This window comes from Opisthorchis viverrini (assembly GCF_000715545.1).
Source record: "Opisthorchis viverrini unplaced genomic scaffold opera_v5_193, whole genome shotgun sequence".
Lineage (NCBI taxonomy): Eukaryota > Metazoa > Platyhelminthes > Trematoda > Opisthorchiida > Opisthorchiidae > Opisthorchis > Opisthorchis viverrini.
Window position 1 is genome coordinate 585,766 of NW_008751853.1, and position 17,005 is coordinate 602,770.

The window sequence follows — 17,005 nt, forward strand, 5'->3', positions numbered from 1 at the left end:
AACTCCCACCTCCAAACGTCACCACTTTCTTGAGTTATTTTGTCGCGTGTCTATCGCATGCCCCGTTACTGAGTCTTTCACTAACGCTCGATATTCATCTGTGTTTCTCAGCGGTCTGCTTATTTTTCCGTTTTTCCCCCCTAATACCTAGGGACTATTGGTGCTTTGCAAAAGATCAGTTTTTAGGCCTGTGTATTCCTTCACGTTTATATCTGATTATGAAAATATGAGCAGGCTGTAAGCTGCGCTCATCCCAGTTGAAGCGAGTTACCTGATTACTGCTTGGCGTGTTTACCGGAAGTACATGATTTAAGGTGAATAGACTAGTTCCACCGTGGATTCACCCCAGCGAACAAAAAAACAATAAAACAAGAACTGTACCGTGAAAACCATTCATTTTGCTGTATAAAGAGTTTATCGATTGGTTTCTAAGGCTACTTTTGCAATGTGATTGTGCAGTTTAACCAACCAAGCTTGGTGTTACCAAGTCTTATCTGCAACGTTCAAACAAACCGTAAGAAACCAGTGTAGCACTGTTTCCACATAAGGGGTATTCAAGCAAACCGTACTTCTAAGGAGATGTAGCATGAGGGCAACCGTTAAAAGCAGTGTAAGAATCTCACAGGACGATTGCAGCTACACACGGTTCACACTCAGTGGGCAGCAGGAACAGGCGGACGAGGACAGTAGATGCTGTATTCAGAACAGGGTTTATGGACAAACGGGTTAATAAACATCATGAAGCGCAATCGGTAGGAGCATAATAATGGTCAATAAGACAGCAGAGCTTTCTGGAAACAACACTAAGTAAGTGCCGAACGATGTGCAAACGTACAGACGCGGGCAGTCAGGTAGTACAGGTTGGTGGTATACAGGGACAAAAACGCAAAAAAGGGACGTGGCAACTCGTGTCGCGTGTCAAATTGGATTGCACGCTTAAGTCCGTTTAAAACGAACCCTCAACAAAGGCTGCTGAAAATTCTTCGGCTGGTTCTGCCCTTGTTAAACTGCGCGAGGAAATAATAGACTAGCAACTGATAAATCACCTCAGCGTTTTTGGCCCGCCTCACTGTAGGAGCCAAGTCCTAGGCTTCGTGGAGGCTCGTGACATGCCACAAACTTTGTACCCCAGGAGAATTCTATGCATAAGCTATGGAGGCTGCACTGGCAATCGTTATCTGATAATACTGGGCAATAACGGCAAAATATATTGCTCTGTAGAAAGAAAATTGGAACTAGTCCGATTACGGGAAGCTCCTGAGGTGAGATCAAAACCGTCATAAGAACGACGGTAACTTACAAAGCTTATGCTTTGTTATTGTTCACCTTTAAAAGTGCATCACAAATTTGTACGACACAATATTCTCAATAATGGTCCGAATTGTAGTGCTGGTAGCAATAACGGATTGCCTGACAAGAGTGATTTCGTCCAGGTGTGATGCGATTGCATTCAAGCTCATCTTCCGACCATCACTCACAGCAACTAGACTGTGGAACCGCGTCCTGTTCAACATTTTCTGATGTTCTCATGCTTCTCTAGGGTTCATAAAGGTGTCGCTCAGTTGATGGGAAAGTTCGGTTCTCTTCAGTTTTCGATGTGGCTGGTTGGATGGACGCGCAAGCTGCATGTTGTTGAAAATTTCGTTCATGATCTGAGCCAGCCAGAGAAAAGTGCTGGTCAGATCACGATGCCTTCACAACGGGTTTACAAGGAAGCAGTCTATTGGTTTTAAGTTTTTCCGGGTGCATGTAAGCTCGAGTTCAGCACTGACAAAAACGCCATAGTTTCATTACAGTGCTTCAAACTCACCATTCAAAGTGAGGAGCACTCGGACTGTGTCTCCCCAATGAAGCACTGAACCATATACATTCACTGGTTTGAACTTAGGCCTAGAGTTGTGTATATTGTCCCATATATCTTGGCAGAGTTCGTATTAAGTATTCGGGGATATCTATTTAAGGAAATGAGAAAGACGTGCGAAACAAAACAAACAGAATTTCTCCATCCTCCTATATGTGATATGTGTTATGTGTGTCTTACATGTGATATGTGATAGTGTCTTCTGAGATGTGAAGCTCTTTTGGAGTATCCGAGAAATAAAGGGTTACAGATCAACAGGACCCCACAGTGGCTGCCAACTGATGTCAGTGGCGTTCTTGTTGTCAGTTTCTATCCAGATCGCCTGAGTGAGTGTCTGGTGGTTTGGGCACCTCGGAATGATTGTGGTAAGCTAGCACTAAGTCCCTTCCTCGTCCACTTTTACTCTTTCCTTTACAATAAGGCTTTCAAATAAATCATTGTTGTACGGCAGTGAAGCATCGGTGTTGAACACTGATGTCACGCTGTCAAAGATAATGATGACGACAGTGGTAAACCTCACGTGGTGACTAACTGACAGAGTTATCATATTTATTCTGGTCAGAATTGAGTGGAAATGTTGAAATTGAGATTTGTTGTGGTTTCCCGGCAAGTCCTCATTTTAGTGAGCAGAGACTGGGGAAAATTTGAGAGTAACATGAAGAAATCTACTCAGAATATCGTGGTTCCTTTGAGCAGAATCAAGAGAGGGCGGTAAGTGCTATCACTGGGTGTAGCTGAACACAAATCGAATTTAAAACTATGTAGGAACATGAAGAACCGACTCGCGATAAGAGATTACTTGATAAATGTATTATCCCAATTAGGAAACCCCAAATGGGTAGAATGAAAGTCATTCACTCGACAGGCTCCTAGTTGGAGCTGTAGCTGGGAACGTTTCATTATCAGCCTCACGACTCCCCAACTGTTGGGGTCTGTTTGATTTATGCCCAGTTTTAGTACAGTAAACAATGTATAATGGCTCACGAGAGAATGTAACGAACGCTTTCATAAAGGAAGCTACCTACAAGGTTGCTGAAAACTCTTCGACAGCCCACGACCGGTTTCGCCCTTCTTGGGGCTCATCAGGTAGATGCAGTCCCCGAGTTTCCGTCAACTTTATGATTTACTTGAACCCAAATTGCACTGTTTTCGAGAAATACACTCATTTGCAAATCCATTTGGCTTTCACGGGGGACTCAACTGAATCCCTCGTTTATGATGTCCTCCAGTTGAATGTGCTGCACACAGGCCGCCTCATGATTCAGTTGGCAGTACATTCAGCTGGAGGACATCATAAACGAGAGATTAAATTGAGTCTCCCGTGAAAACCAAAATGATTTACAGATGAGTGTATTTCTCGTAACGAACGCTTCTTTTTCAGGATTAAATCTGTGGGGCACCGCTTTCTTGATTGTAAATTCCTGCTCTGTGATCGCGATATGATGGATCGCGCTTTTCCCAAATCCGTAGCACATGAGAACTGAGACAACAATAAATACGGTTCGAGTCAAAGAAGACACCTGACGTTTGCATTCATGCATGTGTGAACACCGCATATTGATTTATTTCAGTAAACAATAGTTAATGAGTTGTACCTAATCATCACTTATATCTTTTGTAACTGTACATTAAGGCATGCCGTTGTTAAGTTTTATGGTATGCAGGTGAAGTGCACTGCCAACTTTCGGGAGTGATTAATTATTTTCCTTTCACACTTGTTGGGCAGTTTATAACTTCTTTGTGCAACCTGTAATCGACCGAGTTGGGGCTCCAGTGACCTCCGATATTCTAAGCGTTTATAGGAGCTCTAGCTCTGATCTTTCTTTATTCAACGAAACACTGCGTTACTCCTATTGGCCAATTGTGTTGCAACGCACAATATTTAAGGGACCACATACATGGCTTGCCTTGCAAACGTGGATTTGCAATGTATTGCATCCCTTTCGTCATATTAGTTCTGTTTATTTCTTGCTCGGGACGTTTTTGGTGAGTGAAATAAGAGTACTTCGTTTTTAAGCTAACCTACAAAATCGTCTCAAATGGACAATTGAATGGCCTCATTGCAGTCTCAATCTACCTTAATTTGAGAAAAGGTTTATCATGATGTGATGTGATGCAATTTAGTTTAACTGTATGAGAGCTGAAAATTGCCTCGGATAGTACTGAATTCACATGTTTACTTTCAGCGTCTTCAGGTCTCCTTGTGATATGGTGGCACTTCTATCCGAAAATGTACATACTGAACGCTAGTTCACGTTGGACCGTTGCTGATCGACTCGATGGCCATATTTCAGGAGGTGCCAGTGTTCCCGAAAAACCAATTATCACGGATTTGGTTAACGGTGTTATAGAAATTACGGTCAAATGAAGTGTGAAATAATTCCAACCCATACTGTCGCATACAACCGCCTATACAGACCGTCAAGGAAGGCTGAATCAACACATTGATACGGACTGGAGAAAACCCCTTTTGGTTTTTGTATGTTCATGCGAGACGTACGATGTGCAAGTAATCTCTTCAACTGTATTCGGGAAGTGCCTACCATCACATTCACATTTCATCAACCATAGGGAGATTGGTCAGTTCCACATACTAATTAATGCCGTTCCAATTTTTTTTGTGGCTATATGGAAAATAAAAGTGGGGTGTTCCGAATTCATCGATTATTTTGGTACATCTGATAGGAATACCTACATGTTTACACTATTTTTTGTCAATGCTACATGATATTTTTCAGTCTCATTATCCCTGTAGCATGCTTAATCCCGGTTTAAAATAGAACTTCAGTTAATGATGAGGTTGCTAAGCATGTGATGAGAAGAGTCAGCTGGGATTCAGCTGAGTCTCCTGTTAAAACCAAATTAGGACGCTAATGGGTTTATTTCGCGAAAAGGTGTAGAATTTTCAACAAGTTACCTATGACGACCAACAGTCCTCCGTCGATTCTCTGTAGTTCGATATCCCGAATATCATGAGGCGACCTTTTTGGGGCACATTCAGTCAATGAATATGATAAACGAGAGATCCGGCTGGGATTCAGCTGAGGCTCTTGTTAAAACCGCAGTGACTTGCAAGGGAGTGTGGTTCTAGAAGCAATTGGAAAAAGACAATAATGAAAACCTCGTGTTAAGTCGTCTGCCATTTTAATTTTTCTCCAGTTTAACCAACAACGTACTCCTATTCTTTACTTTTGAAATAGAGATAAGAAGGAACAGTTGTGTCTACCAAAAATGTTGCGGCAATTACATTTTTATATGAATATATATGGACCATTCCCGTCTTGAAGAAACTTCAAACCAAAGTGGTTTTTCAATAAACCCGTTTCTACCGACCATGGAATCCACATTGTCTGTTTCTGTCCCCCCGTTGCCGCCTAGGGACGTGATGGATGAACCCCATAGGCAGAGACGACGTGTACACTGGATGCCTCCCTCGCCAAAATCGTCGCCATTTTCAAGGTACATTCTGATTAGTTGAAAGGATAATGGTGAACTGATCGAACATTCAGTAGAATACTCTGCCGCGGAAGCCATCCTCAGCCAATTCCATCATTTTCATTCCTATAGTGTAACGATGATGACTGAAAACTCTTGTGGACGTTCAAACGAATCCAATGCTGTTCGGATTGAACAGCTGATATGTAAGTGCTCGTTTTTAGGAATTTCGTCCTTATAATACCTGCGTTTGAGAGCTTGTCAAAATGGCACTTATCTCCTCGAAGAAAAATAGCTTCTTTCCGGGCAAGCTAGTAAATCCCTACATTAAGCTGACGGCTCAGGGTCTCGATGGTGAGACGTCCAATTTTTAAACAAGACTGTCACGTCACCAGTTTGTTTTTTATTTGAATTTGTTTGGATTGTGATCCTCTCAGAATAGCAGTGAACATCCCAGGTTAACGAGGTGCAAGATCTCCTCAAGCACTGAAGTGGGTGCTTCTCACATTTCCCTTGATCCCAGAATCAGTCTGCCGCTGTTTGTCATTTGGTGTTTGATTCGTCGCTGTCAGAATCGCAGTAGAGCGCAGTCTAACACCGAAAAATTTGCTTTCACTATGTGATCGTCACTAGGTACAATGGAGGAATTCTTTAGGGGGTTACTAAAAGAAATAAATTGGTATTTATAAATTAATGGATTACATTCATCAACGAAATAGAGCCAGTATCCACTGCTATTCAAGATGCGCATAATATTTCACAAGTGAACAACACAAAGCTGTCACATTTCCACAACTGCCTTTCTAATGGCTTTCCAATCACTCTTTGACGACAAGCCGATGCGGAGATAAACATTCGAAACTGCTTCAGATTAGCTAATTGAATTTTGCCATTGAACAAAACAACTTCGATCGATTTTGGATGTCACCCACTTGTGTGCGTCCAGTTCCACTGGATGAATCTAATTCATTGGTGTGAGTACTACTTAAAACAAATTCGAATAGGACACAGCTATGCGCGTTTCTTGTCACTAGCATCACTACGAAAGACAGCTTAATGGACGTTTTCGAGCTTGAAAAACCAAACTCTTCTAGGTTTAAGGAATTCAACGTTAAGTTGTAATCTGAGGTGCCCCTGCTTCGGGAAACGTCAGATGAGAAGCCTCGTGGCTTCATCATTTCTCGCCAGTGTGGTAACCCACTGAGTGCCGGATCAGCATTTCACCTTTGAGAGAAAATAATATCTCGTTTCTCCATGTATAGGGAAATTTAGAGGAATGTTTAATGAGGGGAATAAAAAACCGAATCAGCTGGATCGAATGAAGCAGAATAACACTATGGACCTTTCGTAATTTAAGTGAAGCCAGACGATGCTGACATGCTCAGACAAGATACACCATCACTTATCCTTAAATTTAAACCCAAAAAGTGAAACTTCCATTTGAGAGATCGTCACTTAAGGAGCCAGTCAACAAGCGATCACGTGATGTGGATTCCACGATTGATGGACAAGTGGCAATATATCCTGCCTTGGTGCGAGCGAATTACATTGCTGGTCAGCCCCTTGTGGCTGAACGTTTGTTTCCAAACGGCCAACCGAGTGGTCGTAGGCTCCGATCCCTCTGGAGTTTTGTGGGATATGCACTGATGATGATTCCCGGCAAGGATTAAACAACTGTTAATTGCTTCTCGGCTTTTCATCATAGATCGGCTTTATCCACTTTTCCGTCAAATATCCCAAATATCTTCACAGCACTAAAAACAACACTGCGAACTTTAGCAGTTACGTCCATACGGCCAGAATACCCTATCTATTTATCTCTTATGAAATTTGCTAGAATAAATGCATCAAGTCCATTACAACTAACTAGAAAGCACTAAAAAATAATACCCGTAATTTGAAGAAGACGAAATCGATCAGCTGTGATCATTATTACCTAAAATTCAATCGGCCGTCATAACCAATCAGAAGATGACTTCGAAATGGTAATTCGGCCACAACAAACGGCTAAGAATTTGCACGGAAAAGACCTTTTTCGCTTAGCGAAGCTTTGTGATCGGCTTTGAGAGCTGACAAACCATTCAGGAAAACGAGTGACATTATGGCACATGAGGTATTTGCTCCACTCAAAATAGTCATCTACTTTTGCGGTACAGGCCGAGTGAATCCGGTGTTAACGTAGTGAGGTCAATCTACCAGTAAGTAAACATGAAAAGAAACTTAGAAGCTATGTCCGCTAAAGTGGTCTGATTGATAAGACCCACAGGGGCAATATAAGCCTGAAACTGCATGTGCTGTTCTCTATTGTTCACGGAGTTTGTACCTTGCGACTGACAACAATCAATAGACAATAGAAGGTGCTTGCGGATTGGAAAATTTCTATGCAGCCCATATGTATGTGCAAGTTTTTTCTGGCGAAAGTCTGAATCGAATGCATGAACGATGTACGACAATAAAGCGTGGAATTTTAAGCTTCATGACTTTGGATATTATGGATCATCTAATCTCGACCCTTTTCCCGGGAAGTTTCCCACGAGCTCCCTTAAAGTTGGGTTAATTTTGTTGTTCACAATTGTGGATTCCATCCAGGCCAAACTACTCCCACGTGTTCTTGAGCACAGTGGTTGCTTGACAGAATGTCATCCTGAACATAGGTGGTGACATAATACACGTGACCTGTTGGCTAAGGTTCTTCACATTTGGTCATCTGCTCAAGACTCCTCCTGCAAAACACGAATGGTGTCCTTGAACGTTTCGAAACTTCGTGGTTGAGTACAGCAGAGTCTTGTGAAAGAAATGCCTTTGTACGGCCTTCTTTTCAACTGGATAAGAAAATTATCAACAGGTCTGTCGATACGACACCGTTTCTCATACCCACAACAACAGCGCTGTTTTCTCGGGGTATCGTTTCCTCTTTCATCTGTTTTCACCCCTTCATGAGTGACCTGTTACAGACCGGCTTTCACGCACTTGAAGACGATCCCATTCGCCACATACCCACTTATCACCACTTCATTTCGGTTTCCTTCTTCCTCCCTCTAACGTTGTTCCGTTCATCGAATCGGTTCCATTTCATTTTTTCTGGGTTATCGGTTCTCAACGATTCGCCTTTTATTTTGTGTGAAACGATGCGAGATCCTCAAAAGCACGGATTTCCAATGCACTTCTGGTCACCGTTCTCCTCTCCTCTGATGGGTCCTAAACTGTAAATCACCCAGTTGTGATGCCATTAGTTCTGATGGAAGACCCTTTTTACTCCTTTTCCACTCAGACTAAATCCAACTGGAGTTTGTGCGTCTCGACCCCTTTTCCGTTTTGGCCGATGGTCTAACCATTCCTACAACAAAACTGTGCCCCCTTTAAATTTGACCGTCACAAAAATGCCCTGCACTCGTAATTTGTGCTTCGCTTCACTCTTGCAACTTACTTCTTCACTTTGACACATCTGTCGTTATTACACAGAATTGATCTCTTCAGTGTCCCCTAGAACCGTACGCAACTAGGCCGCCTAATAGCTATCTGCACAGTGATCAATTATTCACCCTTTGACCTGAAATGACACCGCTTTGCTTTTTATCTGTTGTTTCTTGGGTTTGTAAATGTCTCAGATCGTATTTGCTGCACTTGCGCGAATATTATCCTTGCAGCAGACAAACGACCATGGACGTGCTTCCTCTGGAAGCCACCATTAATCAAGGGAAGGGTTGTATGACTCGTGATCACAGAGGCCATCGGAATTTTGTGAGATCCAAGCCCTATTTGTTCAGTATTTATAAGACTAAGGTGCCGGCTCGGAGATTATGGCGTGAAGTTTATGGTTGTGGGGCTCATTCACAAAATATAACTCGCGAACAGTGTACTAGTAGTACTTAACATGGATCGCCTGTGAAAGCCTTCGCAAAATGGTGAACAAACTCCCTTGGCTAGTTAGTTCTGCTTTATGATTAAAGCGGGCTTTGAAATTATTGGTTTCTTGTTTCACATTATCTGGTTACCAAGCTGATTTAGCCTAAAGCGCTGTGTTTGCAAGTGCACTAGCGCAGTGGTTGCGACATTCCAAGGGTTACGGGGAACTTACTTTATAAATGATTAGTCTCGGAAACATACAGGGTGCGGCTTCCTTGAATGTGTTCCTCCCGAACTGCCGACATTTGACCGCGTTTTACTTAAAGTAAGCCGTTTTCTGACAGCCGCGGTTTTACTAATGGTGCCATGTTGAATTGGTCGTTCGGGTTACCCTGCCCCATGGGTATCCACAGCGGCACTGGAATTTCATTTTATCATAAAAATTATTCTTTCATCAAACTAAATAGATTTATTAATGTAACAATAGGTTTATTTCCCAACTTGTAGGGAACACGTCGGCTGAGGCATGATCGGGCGTTACAACCCGAACGCGGCATGTAAATCACAACGGGAAGGAAGGTACAACCAAAGAAACATACTTACCGCGTGAAAAGATACCGCACTTTTGTGAGCTGAAGGAAACTAGGACAATGAGCATTAGGTACGAATAGATCAGAGGTGGCATGAACTTCAACTAAAAACCATTGCTGGCCGTGAGTGACCCTGGGCGGTTGATCCATTGGTCAGGCTCACAAAAACAAAAATGGAGGTGGAGATGGGAGAATTCAAAGTAGAGATGGAGAGCAGGTTTTGTCTCAAAACTATGGTTTCCAGTGAAAGTGACTAAACTCACAGGTGTCAATGTAGTGAGGAGGTCGGGTGTGAAAGATAAGTTCGATGTCGATAGTGCCGTTGCATACGGCCAAACGAACACCGTGAATAAAACTGAACCTGTGGAAGGGGCAAACCGAAATTGCTGCGAAGAACCACGCAGGTTAAATCCGAACGGATGACTTATTGGATTAGATTTAACTCGTTCGAGAGACAGTTGTGGCTGGGTGAAAAATTTATTCGCTGTTGCTATTACGGGCTCGAAAGAGCGAAGGGTTGCGGTCGATATTCCGAAGAAAGTAATTGCAGGAGTGCCATCACACTGGGTATAACTGTGCCACGCCATCATTGCACTGACGTACTAGTCAGGTAACGGTCGTCATGATCGCCGCGATCGGAGGTGGGGTGCGCATTTCCTTCGCAGCTGAATCTGGATTAGACGAGGAGATCAACACAAATAGAGCCAGACCGATGCAGAGTCACGGATAACTACCAATCATGTGGCGGACCATGTGAGTGTAGGCCGGGGACAAGCCAGGTCGAATGAATATCGGTTGTACGGGGCGTTTTGGGCAATTGCAGACGAAGTTAAAATCTTGGGAAGATGGAAAAAATCGGAAAGTGCTTCTGTGAGGTAAATAAAAAACCAAGTTTTCTGCCAAGGGATATGCAGGTGATTGCTCACTAGGATTAAATTGTTCTGAATCAAAAAACGAACCAGTTAGGGTAGAGCATCACTTGATTTGCATTTCGGAGGGCGAAGTCAACGGATGGCTATTTTGGCCCCGGGGTCGCCTGCATTTCTATGCTTATAAGCTAGTATATGAGAGGTATCCATATCTCCTTCCCAACCGCTTAATGACCGCTTCTGTCATCAATTATATCTTTAGTTTTTTGTAAACGTCGAGCTTGCCGTGACGTGCTGGCTGTTGTCAACTAGTCTGTGAAAATTTAGGGCTGCCAGGGCTGGAAAGGATTTGGAAAACCAGTTTTAGGGTGAGTAGAGGCCTGTGGTGTTTTGCAAATCAATGTTACATTTTCCCCATTTTCTACTCTCTTCATATAAACTTGAATTGCAATTTGTAAACACTGTACACGTATCATGACATTTTGTTTTATTGTACCAATAATTACATTAAATCGAAAATGAAAAAATATACAATTTTTTGGCGCGACTTCCCTGCTTTTTGCTGAGTCAGTGAAATTGCATCCGATTGAGCTGATTGCTGTTTGCTGAAGTCGTGAGATTGGATTATTGTGTTTGTGTGAACTGTTGAACGTCACAATAACTCCTTGTGACAATTTTCAGCTGTGATAACTGCCTACCGTGGAATTTACTTCTAAAACTCGAACTATCAGTGGAGAATATCCTTTTTACTCTGGATATATTCTTCGCCGTCGAATACGATTACTGCACAACATTTCGTGTAGTGGGATTATTGGACCCCCAATTTAGTGAGTCTGTTCCATTCACTTGTCCATTTCTTATTGCCATTTGTTATTTCTAATCTGATATTTTGATTGTACACTTTATTGAACACGCGTACTTAGGTCCTTGTCCACTACAGGCCTAAGTGATTGACAATCGCCGATCAGGAAGCTTTTACGGTGGAAAATTCGCGGTCGGAGGTTCACTACAAAGCTGTCCGTCGAGGAGACTGGCTTGTAAATCCCCCGATGGGACTTTGTTAATGCACACGAACTATGTGCTTTACATAACTGACGCAACGTCCTGCGGCCTTGTAAATGAGGTTAGAAACAGAACAAAAAAGGCCGGCAAATAGGGAATAACTGACACTCGACTTGTCAAAAGCATCCCTTAATTCAAGCATTGATCCACTTGTTGGGTTTATTTAGCACTCCACACTCGTTACAAAGGCAAGGCTTAGTTTTAGTTGTGCCGGAAGCAGTAGGCAGATTGTCCGTTTTTGAGGAACAAATCGATCAAAACTGCTGGATGCCTGGGCCAGAAGATCATCCTCTGAAACATTCGTGGTGCGATTCCGCCGGCGACTCTATGGTGAGCTCATACGTTAAGGCGAATTGGGGGCGGGCCACGGAAAACAAGTAATTCTGGGGCACTACAGGAGACTAAATTAAGTTAAACCAATTTTATGCTTTGGCCTTTCAAAGAAAACACTAATGGAACCCAACACACAGTTCTAAAAGTGTTCTGAGCCTATTTAGGCAAGTGTAGATTATCAAATTTTCATCAATTCACCATAAAGGGACGGGCGGTCGATTTTGAACGATTGGCCTGAAAGCAATTAATACTAGTATGGCAAGTTCATGAATGCCTGAGATTGATCTTATCGTACCAAGAATTGGTTGTCTTGCGTTCGCCAAAAACAAAATGCCAACCAGACAGGTTACTGGTGAGACAATAATCATTGGCATCGGTTTCAACGCCCGAAAGCCTTCGGGGTAGCCGAGTCAAAACGTAAGTTCAGAGAGTGGTCACCGCCATGACTGTCGGTAATAGTGGTGTAAACCTTGACGCGATTGAGGCAACAACTGGTACAGACAGCGCGAGAAAATCATCAGTGACCGGGCGCAGGTTGTGCGGTAGTGAACCGCTTCCGCGTCAATGGAGAGACAAAAGAGATGGTTGGCTTGAACTTTGGGGGTGAATAATTCTAGTTAGGAGTTAGATAATCCTGTGATTCGGGCCAAAATGAATGACAAAGAAATTTCACCCGTCCTTTTTATGCTGGACGGCCATAAAGACATTTGATGGGTCAGTCTGCACTGGTTCAGATGGGTTGCCTCTGGCTTATGTATGCGCTGAACTCAATGCGGTTGCCCGACTTTACAAAATTAATCCATAATGGTTTCCCCCAGAAGAAGGTTGCTATTTGATACCTTCGGCGCCCATGATACCCTACATGCGTTTAGTGTCCTCAACACCTCAACGTCTTTGTAGACAACTTCTGGTATCTCGTGAAGAACGAGAGATAATTCTGTCTTTGTAGACAACTTCTGGTATCTCGTGGAGAATGAGAGATAATTCTTGCTGTCGTAGGGCGCAAGCAAGATGCCGCGTTTCAAATATGAAACAATGAGCCCAATGTCACACCTTCGCAGCGTGTAGACACTTCAGTGCACGCGTTTGAAGGTTGACCCGATAGTCTAGCTGCCCAAGTCTGGCCACAATTTGTCAGCCTCAGCTACGTCTATCTTAAAAATGTATTCATTTTGCATACAATAAGCCCACAAAAACTTCCAAAAACTGCACATTTTAGTTTGAAAACCCTAGTAAATATTTCCAATCAGCCATAATGTTCATGGAAAAAACTTGCTTCGAGGTATTTTGGTGATTCGGACTTAAAAAGGACTGGAAGAAAACCTACAATTAATATGGATCTAGAACGTTATAAACCGGGTATGTTGGCTGTTATAATAGAAATCCAGTTCTCTGGCACTGCTGCCAAAGTAGTCGCCAGTGAAGAAACGCACGACTCAGTTCAGTGCTGCCGTTTAGGGCCAGTTTCCCAAAACGTCAAGGCCAATAAAACCGGCGAAGCCATCCCCGTTGTTTGCTCACGATGGATGGGCGAGAATTCCATCACGCATAATGATCACAAGGAAACGAGAGCAGCTTCTTCTCATTCTTCCGTTCCAACTGCTGCACGAAGAGTGCGGGAGCAAACACATTTGGTTTTCAATGCTTACCGGCTAGCGAGCATGTACCCTGGGGCGGCGCCCGTGCGGTAAGAGAACTGGTTAAAAAAACAACCGGTCCTGAACATTATGACCAACCATTTTGCCCTGTTCCACTCGGAAAACCCCACTGCATGTGATCGTTCACCCGGGGCGAAACTGGTCCCATCGCTTGTCCAGCAGAAGGTAGTATTTTGAAACGCTCCATTCCGTCAAACACCCTTAGTTATATTAGGGGTGGAACCTTCACATGTAATCCCGAGAAACGGGTTCAGGAAACCGGCGACACCCCAACCGAAGATTCGTGCGTGGCAAGAAGGTAGGCTAATGCTAACACATAACGGAAGCACTCACCATTGAAATTCACCAAATCGGTGGGTTTTCTCTGGATCCTATAAAAAAAACTGTCCAGAAACTCAAACCCCTTTGGACTGCTCCAAAAAGTTATGCAAGTCATTTTTTTGCTTCAGTGACAAATCAGTTCGGTGGAGTCTCACAAGGCTAACTTGATTGAAACCCATGGCAGAACCCCTGAAGATGGGCAAATTTGTTAGCGGTATTTCCGCATGCCAGGCAACAGCCACTGAAATTTTTGTTTATCGGAAAACGGGCTGCCTCCCTTAGAACCAAAATGATGAAGCTAACGGGTCCCCGAATGGAACTAAACCATCAAACAAGGAGCAGAGCCTTTGTATCCACAATGCCTGGAACAAAAAATAAGGATGCATAGGCTCTTTTCAGAGGGGTTTGGTAAACAATCGGTGGATTTATTGTTTACCAGACCCCTCTGAAACGATGACTTCCCAATCGGTCCCAAACATTTTCCAATTGATTGATGCATAGGCTCCTTTTGAGCTCTGGTGCCGTTGCCAGTGTGAAACTATTAGCTCTGTAAACTCTGTTTATCCACGCCTCCTGACTTTGGGCACAGGAGAATCTGCAACGAAATGGCTATACACGAACTGTTGCAGTTCTTTCGACAGTGTTTATGATGTTAACCTGCCAGTATACTTCCACAATCGTCGATCAAGCCTGGACTCATGCCAGAATTCACTGACGATGAAGTTTCTGTTGAGAGCTTTTCCGTGTCCTGGGCTAGCCCGTATCGTGGAGGCGCAGATGGCGTAGCTCTATATCTAAATATAAGCCCACACACTTCGACGGTCCTCTCTGATACCACTTATGTATCATCTTTGGTTGTGCTGTGAGTTCAAGTTCTGGTGCTCGGAAAAGACTGTCTTCTGTCCTTGTGTGCTTTCTAATACTACGCTAATTACATTTTCGAGACACGAAGGTCGCCATTTTCAAGCTATACGTGCGACAGATCGTAGAATTCTCCCCTGCTTTCTCTTCCCTTTATACCCCAAGTTGTTGGCTGGCCCTCGAGAAAGTCCAAATTTCACTCATCAAAAAGCTATTCCCACAGACCAGCCCTCTCCCACCTCTCTAGCTGTTTAATCGTGGGCCTTTAACCACTACGGCTCGGATGGTTAAAGCTAAATCTAACTCTCTTACATCATCTAGTGTATCGAAATGCTTTTGTGGGCGAGGCTAGTCCAAACGTAAAGTCCTATACGCCCTGTAACTTCTGTAAATCCAGTAACCTTTTAGTGTGCCCTCAAGCGCATACAAACCTACGACACTACTTTTTCCTGGTTTACCACACTCGTAGCTGGAAAAGCCTTCCCGATCGGTTTCGAAATAGCACGCATCAGCACACGTTTTCACAGACAACTTCCTTATGTGTGAGGCCGCAGCCGCTCTCATTATTGCCCAAATATCTCCCGATTTCCTTTATGAATGGGTTCTAGAGCACCTCTGAGTTTGGCGAAGGTGCAGTTAGTGGACCAAAAAATAAGGAAAACAATAAGTTAAGGAAATCTACCCCCTTACTACACTTTACCGCCTATGACTTGCTTATAGCAGTTTATACCATGTTCTTTCCGGTAAGACCCCTGCCCCTGAGTACTCTGTCCGCTTCGTTTAATAAGTGATGCCCCATTCAGCAAAACCCTAACCAACATACCTGAGAACGGATTGTATGCCTCGCAACACATTCAGCGCACTCACACAACATTGCGGTACGCCACTGCCTGGCTCGATAGCTCGCTCTCCATCATCTTTTAACCATGATTCATACGCTCTGGACATCTCCGTTCTGTTCCAATCGTCTCAACAATAGCTGCCGCCTCATTTGCCTCCACGATCTGCCTTTTCCAGCATCTGTTTGCCGTTTGCTTGTTCGAACTGTGTGAGCTGTTTTACTGGCTTGGCTTTACCCCGACCGGATAAAATATATGGTAGCTGGAGTTCTTTATTGCGCAAGCCGCAACTATGACTACCTGGTGGCATGCCACCTTGCACTTCCGTTAGCATTCACGTGGGATGGTCGGTACGTCCTGCAGAGAGGGTTGCCCTTTTGCTTTGCACCATGGCGCGTTCGTATACCCGCCAATAATCTAGTAGCACCCGTCGCAGGTGGTTCTGAGCATAACCTTTACTTCAAGAAATCAATGGAAGAGCACTGTTGTTTTCTGTATGTTGCTGTTGGTTTGGACTCGTCCCAGTTTCGTCATTTGACTGACAAAGCTATTGCTAAATACCATGAAAAAATGAAAAAATCTAGCCTCCTGTCTGTAAAAAAAGGAATTAAAAAACGGACGGAATAGCCCGAAGACTCTATGATGCCCATGGCTTACATGGACGTGTGGAACTAAAGCTGCCCTTGTTATAATTGTGGGTGTACCGCGCCAAAGCCAACTTAGTCAACCAAACACGACATATGCACCTACCCCTTGCTCCCGGGAGTGAACATGTACAATGACGGGTGTATGTGTAGAGGTTTCTGACCCTCCGCCACCAGCATTCCAGACAAGTGCCCAAAGGCTTTTTATTCGCCGCGCACCACTTGTTTATCTGAAGCTGATAGCAGTGCCTCGGGGGCTGGTGACTATTTCTCCTGCAGTTGCTTTCTCTCCTGGTACTGTTCAACTCATGTGAAAAATACCATATCAACCAGTCATCTCGGAAGTTCACCCTTATCTACCGTTGTACATCTGATTTCCCTAACCGCACCACCACTCTGTATACTTACGTAGGCTTTTACGAAATCCCTTGCAGTAATAATAATAATATTTATTTCCAACTAGTGGGTAGCATACCGTCAGGCATGATCATAGTGTTGCTGAAAGAATGGGAGCATGCCTGATGGGGATTATGATTAATGGGAACTTCCTGGAATAGGGACGGTGACGTTAACAGTGGTCATTTACAAAGTAGACTTCATCACACCTGAGGTGGGATGGGTAGGGATCCATGGAGCACATATTAGATGACACAGCCGCCGGCTATTCGCACAATGAGATTGATTTC